We start from the raw sequence: 8,619 nt of genomic DNA, 5'->3' as shown, positions 1-8,619 counted from the left end.
TACATGTGTGTGGTGTTTATATGTAAAATAAATAACAGATTCCTGTCAGCTTACCTCGCGATTTAAATTGTGGCCCGCCTGTATGGTGTGCATATGTCATTTATTGTTGCAAGGGATGATGTGAACTGAGAATTTTCTGAAAAAATGCCGCTACGCCCAAGTGTAATATCTCACATCTGGACTCCGATGGACGTAGCGGATCAAATCAGATCAGATATAATAGAATATTCGGTACGGGCAGGTTACTGCATCTGCGCACATATGAAGCGTATTATTCGTCTCTCTCTAAGGTTCACCTCAGCCTTGAGCTCAGATGTCTGTCTGGGGTACGGGGAGATTGATATCAGAGAGTCGGGGTGGATTCCTCTGCGTTGGTTCCTGTGGTGATGGGGGTGGCGGTGTGTCAAGGTCAATGTGAAAGGCCTCATTGTTCGAGCGCAGCGGTGAACGAAGGGACTGAAGACAGACCTGAATACAGTCCTGTGACTGGGGGATGCGGCAGCTCAGCGCCGCCCGAGTTTGATTGGCGTGTTAAATTCTGCTTAAGCTCCTTGTTAAAATGAACACATTTTTCATCTCTTATTAAAAAAAAAAAAGCACAGGGAACAAATCAGGTGATTGGCAGTCACTGCTGCGCCTCCACAGCGGACGATGCTGCCTGCGAGCCAGACCCATTAAATTGACATCCAGTTTGTGGCGAATGCCCTTTTTGTCCGCCTTTTCTCTTTAAACGGAAATGCACCTAGAAGGTCTTTCAATAAGTTGCCCCTCATTGACAATTGCTTTTCCAGACTGCACCGCGCATTGAAGTGAACGTCTGAATTCCAGCTGAAAGCCTTGTTGTCCCAGTATTGCGCACTGGGAAAGGCAAACAGAGTCTCTATGGTAACGATGCCTTACTGTGAACCTTCTCACTCTGGCTTTAACATTAGCAGCTGAGACGGAGGGCACCGGTTCTGCTGCTGTCGGATTCCCTGAATGACCAACCATCAGCTTCCTTGCCCTGCTTGCGCCGTGTCACGGACAGCGGTTTCACCACACTGGACCTTACGATAACTTCTTTGTAAACAGAAACGACGACCACCAAACACCCTGAACGCTGGGGATGCGCTTTTCTTTCTGTGCAAAACTGTGTCTTCCATGTCTTGCACCACTGATTTGAGCAGATTGTTTGCATGTGTGGAGATGCGACTATATCCACTCCACTATATCATATGTATAGCCAATGTCTTTCCAATGGAAAGACACCCGCGCTCACTTACCGATGGCAGCAGAGCCGCCATGCAAAGTGCTAACCTGGCCATCGGAAGCAACTTTGGGTTCAGTGTCCTGCTCTGCACGAGAGAAGTAAGGAATTAAACTGCCAACTTGTCACTCCACCAATATTTGATGATTTTTTTTTTTTGTTTGTTTTTGGCAAGATGGCGGGCGGGAGGACGCTGGCGCGTTTGGCTGCCGCTTCCCGCTCTCCAACCAATCAACCAAAACAAAGACAAAGGCTCACCTGGACAATCTCCAGCAAGCTACCAAACTAGCTTGCCGACCTGAGCAGGCTGGCTGGCTAGCTAGCCTCTCAAAACTCCAGATCCCGACGGCGACCTGAGCAGGCTGGCTGGCTGGCTAGCTAGCCGGCTAGCCTCTCGAAACTCTGGATCTCGACGGTGACCTGAGCTGCTAGCCAGCCAGCCAGCCTCCCGAAACTCCGGATCCCGATGGCGCCTAGCAAGACGGCATTTTCATCGGCCGAAATCTTCTTGCTCCTCCTGCTCCACCATTTCTCCCTCCACCAAAAATCCATCTCCAACACTTGCCTCCTCACAGCAGCACAACACTCAGCTGCACACCGGCGAAGCTCCTCCGGCTTGTCCCTGGACTGGCGCTCATCGCCACACTCTGCAATTATGGACTTCTTCCCAATAACTCTGTGTATGTTCTGTTCCTCCTGTTTTTACTTGTGAAGCGTCTTTGAGTGTCATGAAAAGCGCTATAAAAATCCCATGTATTATTATTATTATTATTAATAGGTGCTACACTTAGCTTAGCTTAGCTCTCAGTGCATCATGTCTCAAGCAATGTCTGAGACAGCTTTATAGCGTACTGGCGTCTGTCCCACTGGTCACGACCTAAACAAATTAGCAAAAAAAAGACAAATTTGGTGGATAAAAATTGATTTTGACAGCGCTTTTGGATATATGCATGAATAACGTACTCATGTTTGCAATCGCCGACTGCATGGATGGACACTCAATCATTTTTATCCTCTGCAGCTTTATGGGCGAGGTCAGATTGTCGGGGAGGACACGTCTGGACCAGATGTGAATGTGCAGAGGCTTTGTCTTGTCCGCATTCAGCCAGGAGTCACCACATGGTCATCCCGTGGGTGGTGTTGCAAAATGGGAATTGTTGAAAAAAAGAAAAGAAATTAAGGCCACGTCAAAGCAGACAGACAGACAGACAGACAGGAAGAAAGGCTAAGGATTCGGAGCGCTGGGCAGCCCTCGCAGAGAGAAAAGGCATGTGGGCTTAGTGTTGTGGCTAATATTTTATGCCTCTTTGGGAAGTGCTGGAATGCAGAGAATGTGTTGACTTCACACACACGCGTGCGCAGCTTCCCCCCGCCTGGCTGCCTTGATTAGCTGGAATCAATAGAGTCTCTGTGGTTTCTGTGTGTGTGTGAATGTGTGTGTGTGTCTCTGTGTGTGTGTGTGTGTGTGTGTGTGTGCCTCGGCAGCCTGCACTGTGCGCGTGGCCCTAACCCCAGCACATATAAACACACCGCCCAGCAAAGACAGATAGCTGCCACCCACACCGAGCTGCGAGCCGCCACAGCTCGAGTCCTGCAATGACATAGTTTTGCTTTGACTCTTCTTAAAGATAGTCCCACAAATTTAAATGACCTATGAAAAATTTTATTAACCAAACTATGACCAGGGTGTGTCAAACCCAGCATAATACAAAGTATCGATGTTAAATACTGATATATTTCTGCACAAAAAATGAAATTTTTACATCTGAATCTGGACAGATTCAGATGTAAAGCAACCCCACAGAGACGATACAGCAGATTAATTCATAGATTATGATTTAAGAGAAATTGTTTTTTGTCACATAGTGCAACAATTACAATATCAATACATATGAGAATAAATATAAATAAAAAGACAATTAAAAGATGAACAAAATGAACAACAAGTATAAAAATAGACAACAGTGTGAAAAAACATGTGAAAAAACAACTGCAAATGTGAAAATAGACAACCAAAATGATATTGACAAAAACAATGACAAAAATAAACATTATACCAGCATGCACATATTAAAAGAAAAAAAAAAAAAAAACATTGTCACTATTAATTAGCTTTGACGATGCGTTCCTGCGAATGTCTTGCCAACTTGAAGGCATTAGAAAGTGAAGGTCAACAAGCCAATAAGGCGCCTTCCTGAATGCTCATTAATCCCCAGAGGGTCATGAGTTTTTCAGTCATGAAATGCCTTGAAGTCCCTCCCGGCTCCCCCTCCTTGCCCCCCTCCTTCTGCCCCACCCCCACCCCCACCCCCACCCACCCCTGCCCCACCTCACTCACCAAAGTGGCATGCAAGCTTAAGGGTGTTGGGTGTCGCCAGCAAAATGCGATGGACCGCCATGTCGAAATATCAGGTATCAAAGGCGGACCTGGAAGTTGTGTTTTCCAGCCGAGTGCCTGCGTGTTGTGCCTGAGTTTGACCGGGCGCCGTCTTCATCAGATGGTTCGGAGATCAGGGTTCGCTTTCGGCTGATGTCAAGACAATGTTCCGCTCTATTTCAAATCCGGCGGAGACCGGCCGTCACTTGTATTCAAGAATGTTCGTCAACAGAAGCCAAAGCCTGTTGATGAAAATGACTTATGGAGGCCATACCTGCGATGGGAAACTCAAAAGTGTTGCCCTTTTACATGCAGATTCCTTCCATTATGTCTTATTATTCCTGCTGGAGAATGGTGTTTTTCTGCAACGGCCCGTCTCTACAAGACTGTCTCCTTCTTCCTTTTGTGCTAAAATGTTGTCTTTTTCTCCGAGACTGTCGGCTCACACGGCTCACGGAGGCCACGTCGGGGGTGTCCGACTCGTTCAGCAAACAAACCAATGTTCTTCAGAATGAAGGGGGTGGGGAAGCGGGGGGTCCTGCAGCAAAAAAAAAAAAAAAAAAAAAAAAAAAAGGAGCTACTGGGAGCCCCCGCCGTTCAGCCGCCTAATAACAGAACAGAATTTAGCTCGGAGAACGTCAAGCAAACATGCCGCCAATGGCACTTTTATGCACTTGTCCTCGTGTCCCTCCCCCCCCCAAAAGCTTTAATTTACCGGGATCTTCTTTGCCATTTCAAGCCGCTCCATGGCAACGGCGGATCTCGTCGAGACGGGGACGACTTTCTCATGATGTCACCGCGCCGCCGCTGTTTTCAATGGTGAGGAGGTGAACCCACAACGTTTATCAACAAGCTTAAACTTTGGTGATTAAGTTTATGCGTGTATTTTTTGTGCATTCATGGGTTAGAACTGTCCGTGTCTTGGTTTAACACACGTCATTCAAGAGCCTTGTTATTTTCCCGGCTCTTACAAATGCAAAGCCGCTTCTCTTGAGGTTGTCAGAGCCATAGTTGGCGCACTAGAACTGCTTTGTGCACAGATTACTGAGCGACGGTGGCTTTTCCCCGCCGCGACAACCCTACTTGGCAACCGGGTCGACCCTCTCTGACCCCGCGACCTTCGCCGCGGCCCTTCGGATGAGAGGAGGAAAAATAGTTTCTGTCTAAAAATCAGCTTTTAGAATCTGAAGGAGACAGGGGTGTGCCCTCCGGCCCCGAAAGGAAACGCACGTCTTCGGAGGCATTGTGGGCCGACAAAGACCTTCAGCCAATGGCGAGACAAGTGCGGACGGTGATGGATTGACTAATTGAACACGTGACGCATGATGGATGTCTAAATGAGGGGCATTATAGGTTGTGTGATGTGTGTTGAGGAAGTGATTACTTCGATTTTCACACGGGACCGGATGCAAGCTCTTTTTCTCCTCAGACAGGGGATGATTGATTCTAGATGGTGGAGGCAAAAAAAAGGCTGGAGTTGCCATATACCTTCCGGACAATATTCCCGATTGTTTAAGGTGAAGCGCGAGCCAAATCATGTAAATCGCACAATCCGGCTCGGCCTGCGAGAGGTGTTTGGCAAGAGGTTTCCGCAAAGACGCCGCGAGCGCACGTCGAGCGGAAACCCAAACCGACAACAGCGATGAATAATTCGCAAAAGCATCGCAGGAATTCAAGGCCGGTCACATGCCATCTCATGCCCGACGCGGCACAATACACAGAATTGTCAGCTTCCCAAAGGCTCTCTCCCATTTCTAATTTCTCGTTCTTCGGTCCCGACAATAACAGATTGCGGGCGCATCCCGTTCGCGCAGGGATTGCAGGAAAACCATTATTGGATGTAAACCCACGTGCGGAGCTCTAATCTTTGTCAACAGTTATCAAGTGGACAAGTGTTGGCAACAGCTGAACGGTCAGCTGGGAAAAGAATGGCTGAGCCCAGGGAAAGTGGAGATGGGATGGGGGGGTGGTGGTGGGGGGGGTCTCTCTTTCTCACACACACGCACACACACACACACACACACACACACACACTGATAGTTACATATAACCGTTTCACATAGTAGCCCGGCACAGGTGACGGCAATGGACCCTCCAGCTGCACACACCCCCCCCCTCGTTCCCCTAGGAGCAAATGATTGGCCGGTGCAAAAACAGAAAAAGGGAATTCAGAGAAGGGCACATTTCAAAATCATCGTTCCAGCACGGAGACTCGACCTTTTTCTCCACTTGTGTTTTCAGTGTGAATCTCAAGCTGCGACGGGGCAGCGGGCTCACGTTCGATCGCAATCCCGTCGGGTTCACCAAGGGGCGAGTCCTCCTGCGTGCCAGAAATTGTAGATTTAGGGAGGATTATCACTGTTCTGCTGTGGAACGCATAACATGTCTGACTGGAGAAGCGCGGGAGGCTCACGCCGAGCTGACAGTTACATTTCCCTTCACCCCTTCGGTCTCTTCGCTGTTTGCTCTTTAATATGCATAATATGAAAAAAGGGAACTAACTAAATTTACCACTCTGTGAATGAAATTTTTGGATATATAAAACACACTTTTGGGCAGCACAAGCAAGAAGGTTACTGGTTTGACAACTGTCTGTATGGAGTTTGCATGTTCTCTCCAGTCTGCGTGGGTTTTTCTCCGGGATCGCCGATCCAAAAACAAGCAGGAGGTTCATCGGCGACGTTACATTCCCAAAGTTGTGAGGGAGGGACGGTTGTATGACTCTATGTGATGTGTGAACCTGAGAGTGAAATGGGCGTGTATCTCTATATGTCGTGTGAATGAGTGGGTGAATGGTTGTGTGTCTTTATATGCGTCCTCGCGATTGGCTGCCAGGGCCGCCTTTCGGCCAATGACAGCTGGGAAAGACTCCAGCAACCCCAAGACCCTGAGTGCAGGATAAGCTACAGAAGATGGATGGATTTAAAATGCATTTCTGTGCTTTAATTTAATCAATTCAAATGTAAACAGGCGCTTTATGACTCAGATTATTATGACACAACTATTTTTTTTCTTGGTTTCCACAGGAAAAGTGTCTTCACACAGCACCCTGACAATTCATGAAGTTTCCTTCATTGCTATCGTATTATTCAGTGATTAGTAAAACTGGACAGATGCAGTGCAGATCCTTTACAAGAAATCTCTCACCAGCAAATCTTATCATTTACGTATGGTATGAGAGTCTGGTTCAGAGAAGGTCTGGTTTGTGTAATCATCCAGTCAAAGCACGGACTAATAATTTCTGGTAACACTACCTTATTTCAACATTTTTTTTTCTGTGAAATGACTCTGTTTATTTACCTTAACCTTTATTTAACCAAGGGGTCTCCTGAGACCGCTATGTCTTTTCCCATGAAGATCTAGCTCGAAGAGCGCACCGGTTACAGTTTAAATAGAATTAAAAACACACCAGAGCGAGCGCAAACATCAAACAAACAGAAAGGGGATACAGACATCGAATCCAGCTCAAACTAATATAGCTTCGTGTCTTTGGTCAAACCGACTTCTGAAAAAGGGCTCCGCTTTTATCAATCGCATTGTAAAGATGTTGTACGTAAAATGTATCACAGATTTGCTCTGATGGTTTCAATCACCACAGACTCTGCGCTTTCCCTGACCGATCACGCCGGCAAAATGTACAGAATCACGGTTTCTAACGCGGCCACGTTGTTTATATGAGATTTGCCGCAATTAATGTGATGAACCAAAGAAAGCAAAGTTTCATTTGGCCGGGGTGAACTGACCAAAAGGGTCACCATTAAAGTGTGACACAATAAATTAAACGGGAATTTACGGAAAAACTGATTTCAACGCCAATCATGAGACACCAGTGACGACATTGCATTCCTTTCCCCAAGGAGTTGAGTCAAGGACAGATTGACTAATTTCCCAATTCTTCAAGATTACAAAAACCTGGGTGACTTGAGTATCTTCTCAGATGTTTGGTAAAAGGGGTTTTTTTTGGACAGATGCTGCCCCCTACAGACAGTCAGCTCTGAGACCGACCCGTTGAGCAAAATGGAAAAAGACAAGAGTCCCACTGGGGAAAACTGATGCCGAATATTCAGTAAGGATTCCCAAGAGCAACGCTGACCCGCACAAGGGGAGCAAAGTCATCCTCTGCCTTTTGGTGAGAGGAATCTGTCGCAGCGTGCACTTAAAAACTCATCACCGCCTCCGCCGGGGTTCGATTTGCAACGAGCGCACGGTGACATTTAATCTTGAATTCGGAAAGAAAAACACGGTCCGACGATCGAGTTCAGTTCAGGGGGACCGAGAAGAAACACAGTCGTATAATAATAAAAGTTGTTTGCCCGTGAGGCGGCCATGAAGTTGTTTATGAGACATTCACAACCCTTAACTCATTTTCCAAAAGGCACAGAGACTGAAAGATATAATGTCTAATCGGTCAAGTTAAGGATTACTGAAGTGAAACTGAGAATAAACCCCCCCCCAAAAAAAAAAAAAAAACCCATCAGGGTTTTCACCCCGAAAAGTTAAAAACATCATGGAAACAGAAGGAACAAAGAGGCTCTGACATACAGATTCATTTCCAAGCATAAATACATTACATGTGCAGTCAGATATCACCAATCCCCCGGTTCTGATGACATGACGACCGCAGAAGAGGGTTGAGTGGTCTATGTGTGTGTGTGTGTGTGTGTGTGTGTGTATGTGTACACACTGACACACATGACCTGATCTAAACGCAGCAATAAAATACGGCCCCAGGATTACACGCGTGCTGTTCGGCGATGGGTTTATGTGTCCGGCATTTTCTCGAAAACTTACGCTGACCTCTTTCGTTTGTCATCTGTTCGAAGGAAATCGCGGTCCGACGGGGAAAAAGGGAGGGTGGTGGAGCTGTTTCCAATAAAATCTGGTAATTAAAAGAAGGTGCGGAGAGACGAGGGAGGTTCCTGTATTCGACTGACGAGCTTGATTACACATTTCTCTCAAGATTTTCATTTTTCCAACGATACTCCGGTTTCGCTGT

Source organism: Fistularia commersonii, chromosome 28 (assembly GCF_037954325.1).
Source record: "Fistularia commersonii isolate RoL2024-O1a breed Wild chromosome 28, RoL_Fcom_v1.0, whole genome shotgun sequence".
NCBI classification, from domain to species: domain Eukaryota; kingdom Metazoa; phylum Chordata; class Actinopteri; order Syngnathiformes; family Fistulariidae; genus Fistularia; species Fistularia commersonii.
The sequence above is the reverse complement of the archived record's forward strand: the minus strand, read 5'-3'. Positions refer to the sequence as shown.